This window comes from Falco biarmicus, chromosome 7 (assembly GCF_023638135.1).
Source record: "Falco biarmicus isolate bFalBia1 chromosome 7, bFalBia1.pri, whole genome shotgun sequence".
NCBI lineage: Eukaryota > Metazoa > Chordata > Aves > Falconiformes > Falconidae > Falco > Falco biarmicus.
The window spans coordinates 36,108,559-36,124,414 of NC_079294.1; the positions used below are offsets into that span (position 1 = coordinate 36,108,559).

At 39.4% G+C, this 15,856-nt stretch overlaps 1 long non-coding RNA gene across 4 annotated transcripts in view; it reads right to left on the minus strand.

Annotated features, from left to right (window-relative positions):
* LOC130153057 (uncharacterized) overlaps positions 1-15,856 on the minus strand; it is a 166,886-nt gene that overhangs the window by 19,380 nt on the left and 131,650 nt on the right. The window lies entirely within an intron of this gene.

A 15,856-nucleotide genomic window follows, 5' to 3' on the forward strand; every position in this document is an offset into this window, starting at 1 on the left:
TGGGCATTCCCTGATGGCAAGGCTGGTTGGTGCCTGGTTCACCACAGCCCTGCCCTACCTGCCTTGCTGTGTAGCAAGGTGGTCTGCTCCCTGGACTCCCCAGCTATTGTCCTAGCCATGCTGCCTGGGAGGTAAACCTGGCTCCTTCAGTGTTTCCAAACTGAGACTCTCAAGGAACAGGATCTGGGATTTTTTTATGCATGTCTTGTTGAAAGTATCACATACCTGTTTTCTTTCCTGATTTGGGATGCAAAATATAACAGTTAGAAATTGCAAAATTGTCTGTGAAAGAGGAAGTGTATTTCCCACACAACTATTTGTCATTGACTGCAAGGGTGGTTTGTACAGCTTGGCTGATAGCCTTAGGAATAATATTTTAGGAATATTTTTCCCATATTAAACTGTAGCACCTTTAAAAAACTGTTTTTTTAAAGGCAGTACAGATTGGACTGTGAACTACTGTTGGGCTGGAATAATGGTCATTTAATATATGTATTCCACAGCAGAGAACAAGTCCTAAATGGGAAGTCCCAGAGTTTCAATCCAATCCCTTGGTCCGCTGGGGAAATGCCCTGCTCCGAAACTTTTGCTGGCACCAGTCATTTCCCACTCCGTACCAATGCTGATGCATGGGTCAGCATTTTGCAGTGATGGACATAAAGTCTGCCAGGTCGTCAGCCCTGTTTTCAGTCTAACGTTGCCTGCACGTGAGGAAGCCAGTAGTTTGGCATCACCTGTTCTTCCCCTCCACCTTTGATAACAGGCTTAGGCAGAAACAGAAAGGAGCCCTTTACAATCAGTTGTTCCTTTAGGTGAGCATGGTCTTCAGTCCATAAATTGTTTCTACTGCTTTGGCACAGTGCTCCTGTCTGAGCAAGCCACCAGTCTATCACCCTCCCTTCAGAAAGAGCCATTTTGTAAAGGGTACACAGCTGGACTGGCATGTGATTTCAACCACTGCAACAAAATGAGCTCAGCAGGTAGAGGCAGACACCAGTCCAAATTCCCTTTCATTCCCTAAACCAGAACTGGTAACGCTCAGATCTTGAGTCTTCTGATGACATTCAGCACTCAGTGATGCTGCCAGTGGATGGTAAAGGTGCAACAGGCAGAGGGTATGTAACATATACTATGAAAGAGATGGATTAGCCAGAGAGTTTCACACAGCCAGCTCTTCCTAAATCTAGTCATATCCAGCACAATCTACTTCTGTAAATTTCTATTAACAATTTTTATAAGAAATAATGCATTTGCCTGTATTTTACTATGATGTCAAATACATTATTTGACATTATCTTTTTTTGTTCCAGACTGTTCAGCTAACTCTAATAATCAAATTGCTTTATTCTATCTTCACTTCATTTAATTCACTTCCCATTTCAGGAAAAAAAAAATCAAGACTAAACATCTACCAAATGTTATTGCTCTGCAACTGAATGTGACGGATGGTCTGAGAAGCACATAAAAATTAAACAAAAAGTGCATTGTTCCCTTCCAGATTTTTCAGCTGGTGTAAATCAGCATAGCTTCACTGATGCCAAGTTGCAGAGATGTACATCAATTGAGAATCTTGCCCTTCATCTTCAGAGAGATATTTTCCCTCCAGTTTAGGTTCTCTGCCTTTTCAGGCTGTTGAAAACTCCAGCCTGTTTTCCTGCCATACTCCGCATTTCACTATAAATTACCACTATTTTGGTTAAGTTCATTACTGGTCCTAATGTGAGAAGAGGTTCTGTGGAGAAGGCACAGAACAGATGTGACTGGTCAGCCACTTTGTCCCAGACCCCATCTGGCTGAGATCCAGGCATTGTAATTTATCAGCGTTTCAGTCTCTGATTTGTAAAATATATCCTTAGCAAAGAGAAATATGGATAGGCTTTGTTCACACTTGCTTCTCAGTTGATTGGGTCCCATGATGCTATAAAACCTATAAAAACCTATCAAAATGAATTATTTTTAATTTGATTTAAAATGCAGCCTCAAAGGGACTACCATTTTCTATTCAACTTGATCCTCTAGCCCCTTTATTTCCTCTTCCTGAAATTCAGCAGAGCCCACCTACAGCAGGGACCTGGTATCCTCTTCCTACCACCAGGGAAACTGCAAGCATAAGAGGGAAGCAGCCTTTATGAGGTTAAAGCCCAGGACTGCCAGGCTCCTGAAGCCTCTTCTTCAGGCAGCCTCACACACAGGCAGAAAGGTACCTGCAGCCCAGACTCAGGAACATATGTCTGGATGACCCGTCCACTCCTTCATGCGAGACCACCAGTCCACTCCATGTGAGACAACACTCACCATCTCCAAAGAAGCCGGGAGGCAGCTAGCTCTTAATCACTCATTCATCTCCGAAAGGCTGCCTCTAGAATTTTTGTCCTCACTTGCTGTAGCACCATTGGTTGTTTGCCTGCCTTCATCCTTCCCTGCCTCCCTCCTCACGATCCTTTTCTGTCATTTCTCTCCCTCATCTTTAACCACAGCTCCTCCCAAACTGGGCTAATGAAAGCTTTGTTTTCACTATATAAGCCCCGTGTATAATCAGATACATTTAAAAAATAACAAAACTGTGGAACTGACAAGACATGTGTCTACCATCACCCCATATCCAAACACTGAGGTTTGAGCTTGGCTCAGGCATCTCTGAAAATGCCAAATGTGGATTTCCACAAACAGAGAAATGGATCCATAGCTGCTGTAAACAGAATAAAGGTGCATTGTTTAAAGTTGCCTAGCAAATGCACACAGTAAATCGTACATGCCTTGAGAAGAAAGTCGCAGACTTCAGCCGGACAAACACTTATGCACATGTTTAACATTAAGCAAGAGAGAGTCCCACCTTCAAACAGGACACTCACAAGCTTAAAATTAAGTAGCAGCCCAAGTACATAAAGATCAGAAGTCTCAGACTTGTAGGCTCTCTTTGTATTGAAAGCTAATCCACATTTAGAACTTGGATATCTCTGTAGTAGTTAAAATCAGGCACCTCCAGACAGACTTCTTTTTTTGCTTTGTTTTACAATTTTTTACAGCTCCCCTGTAACTGAATTCAACAGATTTGCTTAGGTCTACCAGCGCAAGTGAAAACAGAACTTAAGGGATCATCCAGTCTAAGCTAAGGAAAAACACGTATGTAAAATCCAGGATTTCTCACAGGCAGTTTTGAAAGGAAGGGTCAGATTTACAGAGCAAGCACTCAGCCCTGCTCTGGGGTGCCTGGCCACACACAGAACAAATGCCAAGTCACCTTTGATCCTGAGGATCTGACAGAGCTGGAAACAAAACACACTGGCAGCCCCCCAGGAAGCCTTCAGGTACCTTCACCCCACAGTGATGCAGCATCCAGTTTCGGCATTAGCAGAAGCACAGAAGTTGCATGCCCACCTGCAGAGGGGTCTGGCATATGCTGAGCCCTGGCTTGGTGCAGCTGCATTGCTCATGGCCAGTGAGTTGGCGAGCTTGCAGCTAGCCAGATCGTGACTTCATTGGAGCAGAAGACTGAACTGTAGACACGTCAGGATGAGAAAAGACAATACAAAAGAAATGAATGGTGGTGATGGTGGTGGTGTGAAAATTAATAAAGAAATAAGGAAGCAATGTAACAGAGAATAGAAGTTTAAAGTACCAGCCTTCTCCAGTTTCTTAATTAGCAGACTTCTCTTTGGGCTTAGGGTGTCACTGTTGGTTTTTTGTTTGGGTGCTGTTGTTTTTTTAATGTTGTTACATCTAATTTTGTTTCCAGAACAATCTCCTATATGGTAATAAAACACTTCTGCATTGTTCATTCCTGAAAATGCTAACTTGATTTTTACGGAAGGAAGGGGACCGCAAGAGGCACAACTCTTATTTCACAATAAGTAAAAATCTCCCGCTGGGTCTCTGTTCATGATAATATACTATGGGAAAAAAAAAAAAAAGCACTACAAACATATTACTAGCAGTATAATAAATAGCATGTGCAAAATGTACAGTATAGTAAATACACTATGGGGACTACTTACAGAGTCTCTTCCACTCCATAACCATCATCAACCGTCTTCTGTGGTTTGGCACATCAAATATTTGCTATGTACTTTACCATTTTAAAAGCACTGCAAATCCTTGGCTGGACACCAAACAAATGCTGTACATTACTTTGTCAACTGTTGCCTTTTATATTCAACGTCTGACCTTAACTCCCCCTACAGCTCAATGTGTAGAAACGCCAATAAAATACATGCTTATTTCCAGTGGCTTTTATTATTTAAATGGGTTTGTCACACTGACGAATCAAAGGATTTCCCTTTAAGGGGAATTCTCAGAGGAAATCTACAACGTTAGGAGACGAGACTTTGGAACTATATTTGACAATCACCTCTTTAAAAGAACTGTTTTGCAAGTTGTGTAAGCACATAAAGCTCTGTTATCTGAAGAATAATGCAGCCCTTTCTGCACTGCTGTGGAAGGGCAGACATACAAGTGATCCTTATGCATTCCTTAAATATATCACTGAGGAAACTCACACTATACACTAATTAGTAAATGCAATACTAATACATATACACACCCCCAACAGAGCTGTCTGCGCAGGTAAGGGGAGAGAGAAGAGAAATTGTAGGCAGGCAAGATGGGGACACTTATCTTTGCCAAAGGCTTGGCTGGGCCAGGTGGTCTCAGAAGCTGAATTCCAGAGCAACTCCCAACACTAAAGGTGGATCCGTCCATCTCCTAGCAGCCTAGGCAACCTGTAAGGACTTTCTTATTTCTGCCTGCCTCAGACTCACCAAAGGAATCAGCTCCACTATAAATTACAGAATACTATATCTTATCCAAGAATGAGTAGAGGAATAATGAAACAAATAAAAGGAGTCCAGATGAATGGAAATACAGAAGCAAAAGATTGAGATCTTGCTTGTACATGGACTTAGAAATGAGACTGCTAACAAGGTTGCAAATTGTGGTATCACGCAGATGCCAGCAGAAGGAACAGTGAGTGCCAGCTTACTGAGCACAACCTAGATGGCAGGAGCAATCCATCATGTGTAGTAACCAGATACTGAGACAATGTCAAGTGGCCCTGGCTCTGATCATGGTTCCACCCACGTGTCTGATTTCTTATCAGCACATCTGACATTTTCTGAAAGCTCTAAAAGACTTCCTCTGCTGGCCTGGCCTGGACTCAAGCTGGAATGTGCAACAAGAAGATTCCTTCATGGTACAAGCAAATCCCAAACTTTTCAGTCCATACTTCTTTTTAAGTAAATTTTCTGTAAACAATAAGAATGAATTTGCAGAAACTGAAGGAGGTGGTACAGAGAGGCGTGTTTGAAATGAAAAAATACAGTCCAGGTTATATTCTGAAAAATAGTATCAGGAAATCAAAACACACACAGCATACATAAGGATGACAAAAAAAACTATTATTATTGCTATTACATGCCAGTCGTAATGTCCCTAAAAAAAACTTGTCAGTTCTTATGGATTTGGGTTCCTATGGAAACCACTTTTATTAAGTACTGTTTTTAAAAAAAAAATGTTGTTTAGCATATTGCGGTTCCTCCTAGGTCACTGAGTTTTTCTCTGAGATACATTAACATCTAGTAATAATCGCTTCCGTAGTTCAGCACAAACATTTAGGATTCTGCACTCTTTTATGAGAGAGGGCACGTCTACGCATTACATTAGCAAAGCCTTTACCTCACTGTCCTAAAATGGTTTTCATGTAGAATAGAGGCTCTAGGGCATCTCGATGGCTCTATTTGTACTCAATTTCAGTTTTTCATCAGAAAGTGCATCCATAGCTAGTGCATGTCTAGAGCATTTAAATTATCCCTACCCTATGTGATATAACCTCTTTCCTAAAGGTCAGTTGAAACGTAAAGTCTCTCCTTCCCTTCACCTCAGTCTGTATTTAGACCTGCACAGACAACTGTCTATTTGTTGAAATAACACCTTGTAGAAATGTGGCCAACTGTTTACAGATTGATACATATGCACCAAAGACTGACCCCAAGTCTTGGTTTCAGTTATTTAATTCAAGGAAAGTAGCCACTCTATCACTCTTCTGTTAGCAGATTGATTACAAATGGACTCTTGCCAATGCTAAACTGATCCAGTTTGAGGATGGATGTTAAGTCCAGACATTTCTTTCAGGAGACTGTTTTCTTCTGTGCCAGCAGCTAAGCTTTCATCTCCAAAAAATATGTGAATGTCCAGAGTTCAGTGTTGCAAGGATAAGTTATGAATTCAGAACCAAATACTACCTGACACTGCAATGCGTGACTGAAACAAAAAACCCCACCAAAATTCAAGTAACAGCTTTTGAGAAGTAGAACTTGAAAGTCACCTCCAACCGTGTTAGCACTGAACCCTAATGACGGTCCACGTCTAATGGACATTGTCTCTTATTTCACGTACAATTAAATATGTCTTCAGCACGTTACAGTGACTTCCACAGTCTTTTGAGAAGGACTTCTCGTTTCACACTTCAATATGTCAATAACTACCCAGCATTACTGTCGCAGGAAGGGAGCCCTCAACCACTTCCTAGCTTCTCTGCAGTCCTTCTGCAGGCAATTTTCCAGAAAGGCTTTTGACTCTCCTAAAGTCTACTGTCTTAGTTAAGCAACAGCAAATATAACCAACAGCACGAGACTGCAAAAAGTAAAAGGAAACTTTGAAGACCACTAGATTTTGAGGTCCAAAAAGACATATGATTCTATAATACAGGCCACAGAGTTCCATCCAGGTACTTTTGCACTGAGCCATATAATTTCTGTTTGAATAAAATATATCTTCCATAAAGGCATTTAGTCTTATTCAGAAATGTCGAGAGTGAATTCACTTCTCTCCTGGGTAGTTTGTTCCAGTGGTTTACGCCAACAACATTTCCAGAGCTTACAGAATGAAGAGATGTTTTCTGCATTTATATAATTCCAACCCTCATCTATGTGGACTTAAATTCATTAAAGTCAACAGACCTCAGTCATCGCTGATTTAAGCCAAAAACTTTAAGTTCTATTGACTGGCTTTATTTTTAATACCACAATTTTTTTCAAGACAAAAGCCCCCCCCAATACTTGTTTGACAGGGAAGAGGAAGATGCGCACCAATTTCTCACACTGCACTGACTCTATTAGATAAGGACTGAAGAGGTTGGGTGTATAGGCAACATGGTAAATGCGGGTCTTCAAGAAATCACCCCAAAAGACATGGCCATATCTCACTGGCAAACAAACTCACGATGAGTTGAGTACAGCTTGCAAAGAAGGTCAACCATTTGTTAAATAACTGGATGATCTAGGTGTGGAGGTTAGCATGGAACAGGGTGGATGATTGTTCTCAGTGAAAGATCACCCTTTTCCTGTTTTGAAAAACCTCTTCTCACCAACCCACTTATTCAGGTGAACTGATTTTGCATTGTCTTTTTCAATATTTTCTTGCAACCACCGTCTCCATTCATTACATTGTAAAATATGGATGTCACAGTCTCTTCAGATGTTTGCAATAAATCCGTTACAATAAATGGATGGCGGGGTGTGTTCATCATAACTGCATTCAGCAGTATGCATTAGGAACAACTCGGCATCTCCCATCACAAGAACTGCTACAGTGGCAGTCAACTTCTGCTTGTCTTTCACATCTGGCCTGAAAACAAACAGAACTGGCATTGCTTCCCAGTGTAACAACCCTTCTCTCCCATCAGCCAAAAGCTTCAGTGCAGCTGAGAAGGGGAAGAGTTAAAGACTGGATGGTACTTGCAGGATATAAGAACAGGAGCACAGGGAAGCAAAGGCTCATGAGCAAGAACAGGTGGAACGAAGAGGACTGTGAGGAAAAGTAATCTAAAAACCAAAGTAACCAATAACAACATCTTTATCTGAGTTTGTCAGATCAGCCTGTCAAGTACCCTATTGTATTCCTATGAGATTACGTATATAGATATAGATTTATATATAAAACAGGAAAACAACCCTTTGGGGTCTTTCTGGAGGATGGTAAACACTACTAGAAGGTATAGTATGTCTGGGTTAATGGAGAAAATTAGTAGTAGAGACCAATATTGCAAATAGGCTCCACCCTGTCTACTATGGAAGTAATATTATTAAGCATTTCTTCTGGCACCTCATAAAACTCTTCTGCTGGGAATCGGCTTGAGAAGAGCAACTTTTAACACATTAGCTGCCATTCTACTGAGTACTTATCGAAAATTCACAGAATCGCTTGCACAAGCTAAATTACACTTTCCCATTCTTCTCAAGGGAAAACCTTGAACACTTTCATATTAGGACTGGCCTTTGTCTACACTTCGGTATGAAGTGGAATAAGAGGAATACCCTGATGTTGAATGTAAAATCCGTGCTCGGAACTCTAGAAATTTCCTTGCCATTTTGCCGTTAGACACTAGGTGGCAGCAAGAAATTCATTTCAAACATTCGCTCTCATTAACTCCGCGTTACCTGCTACTAACTGTGAAGTATGTGGGCTTGGTTATTCCAACTGTTTGATAGTAGTGTCTACAAACACTTCTACCCTCACACTGTTCTCCTATCACCCATGACCCTAAACTCTGTTGTTAGCTCTGTTCATAAAGACCAAGTACCTACTGCATTACATACACAGCCATGCAAAAAATACATCTAAGGTAAATGCAGATGTCTAAGGTGTGCCAAGCACAGCCCTTCTAGTGATCATGTATCAATAGAAAACGCATTCATTAAGTCTTACTTTATTACGTAGCCCTTTCTTCCTATTCGCTTTGGGTTTTTTCTAGCAACTTTCTTCTTTCCTAATGTGATATTTTTCCTTTCTGATAGTTCTAGTTTTAGGATCTACAGTCTTTAGTAGTGTAAAAAATGTCTTTTTTTTTTTTTATTTCCCCCCACCGATGATGTTCTATAATTCATATGGCCCAAAGTACAAACCGGAGAGCCGTTCAAGGAAGATTTTGCAAGTTCCTGAGTACCTTTTGTCAGGATTTTTCTGCCCTTTAAATTCAAGTAAAAAGTGGGTTTTGTTATTACAGAGAAAATTTACCTAATTTTAACCTATTGATCAGTGAACAGTGGAAAAATTCAGATCTTTAGTCTAAATCTCCAAAGTTAATTAGTATCTGTGGAACATTCATGATTTCTGCTGATATGAGAAACTACTCCAAGGATTCCTAAGACCAAAGCAGTGCTCTAAAAATTAAAGGTTATGAACCAAGCTTTTACACCTACAAACGGCAACAGACTCTATGGATCAAAGGAGAACACATATAATGCACATGGGCCATAGTGCCTTATACGAATTCAAAGGATAAAACAAGCTGAAGAGCACCCAGAGCATACCCTCAGAGCTGGCACGCCTCTGGAGCAACACTCCCCAAGCTGCAAGTGAGCCAGAGCTGCAACAACATCACTCCACCTAATCTGAAGTAACGTGACTAAAGCACACTGAGTAAAAAATAAATCTAAGAAACTGTAACAAAGATACCCATATATACATCTATTTTTACCTATCCACCTCCTATATGGATTAAACTTCCTGAAAGAGAACACAGATTTTAACTATACAGCCCTTAAAGTGATGTATGTGTGTATACTTTATTGCATATTTCCATTGTCCTTTTTAAAATAATTTTCTTCAAACAGTTAGCAATGTATTTTTTCAAGTGTATTGCTAAAACAAGACTATTCAGGTCTGTTTGAAAATGCTCATTTAATGCTTTAACATCTCAGAACAAATATGCTGCTTCACAGTGGCCAGACGTTGCACTTGACATTACAAGGACACACAGCTATTACAACGTCTTGTTTGGGACGCATGCAATACACAAGTATACAGAAAATCTGGCTTTCTATCTAAAGCTTGTTAGTGTTTTTCCCCTCAGAAATACATATTTGTCTTCCAAAAAAAACATCTCACAAGATTAATGAATATTCTCTTTGTTAAAAACTTTCATATTCTCTGTTCAAGAGGAACAACTTCCAGCTCGTAATTAATCTGCGCTATGGTTCAAGGACAGAATTATTTACTTACAATCTTGGAATGCCGGAGATTGAAAACACATTTTCATCAGGTTACTAACAATAATGAGAGGGGTGGTGAGGTCTGAAGAACTCAGGTGAAATTCTTAAAATAGCCACCAAAAAATGTGTTTGTCTCCTTTTCTCTTATTAAAGTTGAAGTTTTCACTGAGCTTCAGTAAGTCCATCTCACCCTAAATAAACCTACAATGACCCCTCAAATTACCTTTTTTTGGTTTGTTTGTTGGAAGCAGTCGCAATGTTCTCGTTAATACTAAGTAAAGTGCAGCATCACATTATGTGTTTAGATGGACATCTATTCTTTTCCTCAGGAATATTATTTCCAGCATAACATTTTAGAGATCCTGCACTTACTCTTTTCTATTCACTAAGTTCTGAAGAGATTCTCATTTAACCTGCTTCTGAATAGCTGAAGAATGAATTGCACTTTTAACTTTTCCAGATAGCAATTCCGAGCTTAAATATTATTATTTTTTTTATCTGTTGCATACAGCATTCACTTCAGAAAGCAAACACCACAGGGACAAAAATCCCGCTCCGCAATCTAATTACAGGAAACAAATTCCTGAGGCCAAGAATTCACACTCCTATTGTCTTCGTGGCAGGACAGGCAGATGTTGTCATGACCTAAAACCTTTGCACCTTCTTCTGGTAAACTACAGGCAAAAGATGGAAGTACAGATGTCATTTTTATTTGTCATCATGCGAGACAAATCCTAGCAGTTCCAGTAAATTGCTGTCCAATTCGGGGGAGACCAGGAGTTTTTATTAACCTACTTAAGCTGCAGACCGTGGAAGGAGAAGCACGGACCTGCTACAAGGGTGCCTCACCCAGGATATCTCTAAGACTGTCAGTTTTCCACTGATGCAGCACAAAACAGTGGGACTGAGGGGGAGAACCAGGGCCAAGAGGTTCAGCCAGCATCACATCTACTCAGAGAGCAGAAAGCTGTGTCAGACCTTTCCAAATTCCCAACCAGTTCTGCACTCGGTACAGAGCCTTCCCCCACCAAAGTGAGCAGATCTGAATTGGAACAGGATGAAGCTATAAATTACGTGATTTGTAAACTCAGCCAAATAATGTAAACTTGATAGTCTCTTTCCCTTCACACATATTTTTAAACCAATTCACCTTGAATATGTTCAGATATTGTTTATATGTGCTTTCCATGAACACTCAAGCAATCATATGGTGCAAATACTATAAATAAGTGGGCTTCTGAACTGATGCACAAGTATTCATAGGAACCATATTTTGAAAATACATGATGAACAACAGTGCCAGGCACTCAAAAGTTTATCCAATTTGGTAGCAGAAACTGTGTTTGCTGTGTACCAGAAATTAACCTACTAGAGTTAAGCTCCAGTTTCAAATTTATCTGACTCAATATTCCCAGGGAAATTATCAATTATCAATCAATTTTAGAGTAATTTTCCGATTATAAAAATTGGTTTAATCTGAAAAATTAGTAATTCAAAGTAACAACTTTGTCCTTATACTGAAGTGAGAATCTACATTTATCAAGTAATTTATTCATTGCAAAATTACACATTCTGTTCTTCCGATACATATCACACAAAGAGACTCAATTACTAGAATTATGGCTTGAGAAGAAACCTTGTCTGATCTCAGCTTCCAGTTTCAGCGAAATCACTTAGTCAAACATAGGACTTCAACATACAGGCTATCATTAGGATAATGCCACATATCAAAGAAAACAGATGTAGTCTGCATAAACCACTTAACCTAACAATACATCTTAAAATAAAAAGAATTCAGGCAGCTTAAAAAAAACAAGTGAAATGACACCATTGAAATAATAGGCTGTTCTGGACAGAAAAGGCTATTACAAATTTTTGAAGGACATAGTTATTAGAGAGTATAAATACTGTAGGCACAACATTTTTGATAACTGATATGAAATGTTGCAAGAAAATAGAAGTCTATAATTTGGATTGCAGTCTGAGACCGAGTTACTTTAAAAACTATGACACAAAGAATCTTGTATTAACTGTGAATTCCTTTGCCCTATTCAAGTACATGTAGTGAATCAGATTCATCAGTACAGATGACTTGCAACAGGGCTGAAATAACACTATTTTTCTGAAAAACAGCACTTTCAACCAACTCAAAAAATAGCGAATATGGAAACAAGCATTATTTTTCAAACTATAAGACATCATAAAAGATTTAAATATTTTAAACAGCAGTGAGCCCTTACTTATTTGGTGCCTGATACAACTCACATATGTTGTTAAATTAATTTTGCCTAGACCTTTTTATATTCAAGGGGTACGAATATTGTTCAAAATCAAATAAAGATTGAGCTGCAGGCACAAAAGTAAAACATAAAGACCAAACAGGTATTAATTTCAGAAAATGCAAGTATTTCCTAACAGGAGACTTGAAAATGAGATAATAATTGAAGAAACTATTATGGCCATGGCTATTATGGCCATGGAATGATTCACAAACATTTCATGTTTTCCTTCAGTCTCCAGCTCTTAAGAGTCCTGTGGTTACTAAAGAATAGGAAATTTCATTTCAGACAAAATAACTAGATCTCTAGCTTTCACAACTACGAAACAAGCTTCACAACATGAAAAGAATGTAAGAATTAGAAACCAGAATGAAGTAAAATTAAATAATAATATATTGCTAGGAGAAACATCCTTATATTGATATCGAGACAAACTTGATTCATGACTTTAATGTCTGCTACACAGGTTGCTTTCAACTGACTAAGCAACTTCCATTTCATATAGTATTGTATCATATAATCATAGAATGCTTTGGGTTGGAAGGGACCCTAAAGATCAGCCAGTTCCCTGCGCACAGGCAGGAACACCTCCACTAGACCAGGTTGCTCAAAGCACCATCCATCTTGGCCTTGAACACTGCCAGGGATGGGGCATCCACAGCTTCTCTGGGCAACCTGTGCCCGCGCCTCACCACCCTCACAGTGAAGAGCTTGTTCCTTATATCTAATCTAAATCTACCCTCTTTCAGTTTAAAGCCATTCCCCCTTGTCCTATCACTACATGCCCTTGGAAAGAGTCCCTCTCCAGCTTTCTTCAGGCCCCCTTTAGGTACTGGAAGGCTGCTGTGAGGTCTGCCTGGAGCTATCTTCATAAGGGAGGTGCTCCAGCCCTCCGATCACATTCACGGCTCCTCTGCATCTGCTCCAAAGGTCCATGTCCTTATTATGCTGGGGTGCCCAGAGCTGGATGCAGTACTCCAGGTGGGGTCTCATGAGAGGAGAGAGGGAGAATCACCTCCTTCGACCTGCTGGCCACACTTCTTTTGATACAGCCCAGGATGCAGTTGGCTTTCTGGGCTGCAAGTGCACATTACTGGGCCATGTTGAACTTCCTGTCAACCAAAACTCCCAAGTCCTCCTCCTCAGTGCTGCTCTCAATCCATTCTGCACCCAGTCTGTATTTGTGCTTGGTATTGCCTCAACCCATGTGAAGAGCCTTGCACTTGGCCTTGTTGAACTTCACAAGGTTCACACAGGCCCACCTCTCAAGCCTGTCAAGGTCCATCTGGACGGCATCCCTTCCCTCCAGTGTGTCAACTGCACCACACAGCTTAATGTCATCTGCAAGCTTGCTGAGGGTGCACTCAATCCCACTGTCCATGTTGCTGACAAAGATGTTGAACAGTGGTGGTCCCAGTACAGACCCCTGAGGAGCACCATTATCCTTAATATAGCAGTATTTCTTGAAAGCCAGTGTTTAACAAAAGTTAGAGCACATACTAGACAGCTTTATTTTACATATAGTTTTAAATTATGTAAATATAATTGTAAAATAAAGACTTTATTTTCACTACAGTACAAGGGTTCTTCTCATTAATTCTTATTTGAGGAAAGCATGATATAGAACAAAATTACACAACACAGAGCACTGTCTAATGTCCAAGTGCATCTGCACTGAGTTATTAATGCAAGCACTGTGGAATTATTACTCGGTGTATCAGAAAAGCGTCATTAAAATTAGGAGCTGAAAAAAAAAATCTATGTATTATGGCATCTGTGCATGATTGTATCTATATTAACAGCCCTATCCTTTAATTGAAACCCTCACACAGTAATGCCTTACTCTACAAAAGTACCAGAAAAATTACTGGATGTATCTACAAACCTGGAAAATACTCTAGCACTATTGAAGTCAATGTCTGTTTATCCAGAAGCTTAAGTGGAGCCAGGGAAAGTAACATTTATGAAAATTAGCAATAGATAGATCCCTTCATATTAAACATTTAAATATCACACTTTTTGCGTTCAGTTCACTAAAACGTGTAACTTTGCTGTTGCTAGGAAAGAAACAAAGTATCAGCTCCATCTTATCTGAGGTGACTAAATTAAATAAATAAGTCGATAGGCAAATAAATAAATTGATAAATAAATGCTGAAATATTTCAAGCCATGTCATATCAAGGCAAATCCAGAGACTATTCTGATAAATATGCAAATCCAAACATCCCAATCTATAATGGCCATTTTAAAAATACGTAGTTCAAGTGCTAGGCTTGAGGGAACAGAAAGTAGGCAAAGAAAAAACATGAGATGAAAGAAATGCAATTAAAAAAAAATTGTAAACCAGCCAAAATTATATAGTCCTAATTGAATGAGCACAGGAAAGATATTATAACAGACAGGCATGTACTATTAGAAGCAACATACTTCATTTGTACAAAGTGTTCCCTTAGCTTGTCAGCGTGTAAAGAACAAACACCAACCAGGAGTTTTATTCACCAGATAAGGAATTCTCTTATAGTTGAACTGGATTACCCACCAAATGAAGAATTTGATCCAAGAAGGTGAAGATACTTGGAAACCAGATGAGTAAAATGAGAACAACAATGTTAAAATACTTTAATTATACTCAAGGAAAAAAAATCATAATAATAAACAAGGGAAAAGGTAGAGAAATAAACACTAAAATGGCTGATATTCTCTCAAAACCGATTTCCTCACTAAGGAAACAATTCGAACATTAGCTAGATATTTTTGCTATAAGATAGGTATACAACTGTGTAGAAAAAAGCGACTGCCAACAGCTTACTTTCAAACTAGAACATGCCTGAGATGGCCTCAGCACAGTCGCAGTCATTAATAACTCGGTGGAACGGGAAACAGTCCTAAAACCTGGGCAAAGCACAGAAAGAGACTGCAAGCAATTTGAAACAGAAGATTCAAAGTAAGTGTGATAAATTAGGGGTGGGGGGGGTGGGGGGGAGCAGACAGGGAATAAAATACTCTAGATGAAACTTTGTAAAGTGCAAAGTTCTGCAATTAGAAGAGAAACTCAAATATACAGTATGAAAAAGGGAAGCCTGGAAAAGAAAGGACTGGGTAATTTGGATCACAGACTGAATATGAGTCAACTGCAGACCAAGGTTTCAAAACAGAATAATATGATTCTGTGTTTATTAAAAAGAACGCTCTACATAAAACATGGAAGGAAATTATCCCACTCTACTAATGACTGGTAAAGCCTCTGCTACATCTATTTTTGTCTCTCAATTTTAAGAAAGATGTTGTAAACTGGAAAGTGTCCTGAGGAGAACAAAGAACAAGGGGAAATTTATAAAATGTGACCTATCAGAAAAAAAAACAGAAGACTGAAGACAGAATGATAAATATCAGCCAATGCTGACTTTAAAAATTATAAGTCATCACTTACCCTGTTTCCACCAAAGGATGGCAAGAAGTAATCAGATTCATGTGTGTCAGACGACTTAGATGTTAAGAAAAGCCTTTCTAGCTGTTAGAATAAAGCTTACACAGGGAGACAGACCCCTTTAAGGTGGGTGCAAGAAGGCTGGTAAGGGAAGTAACCACAGC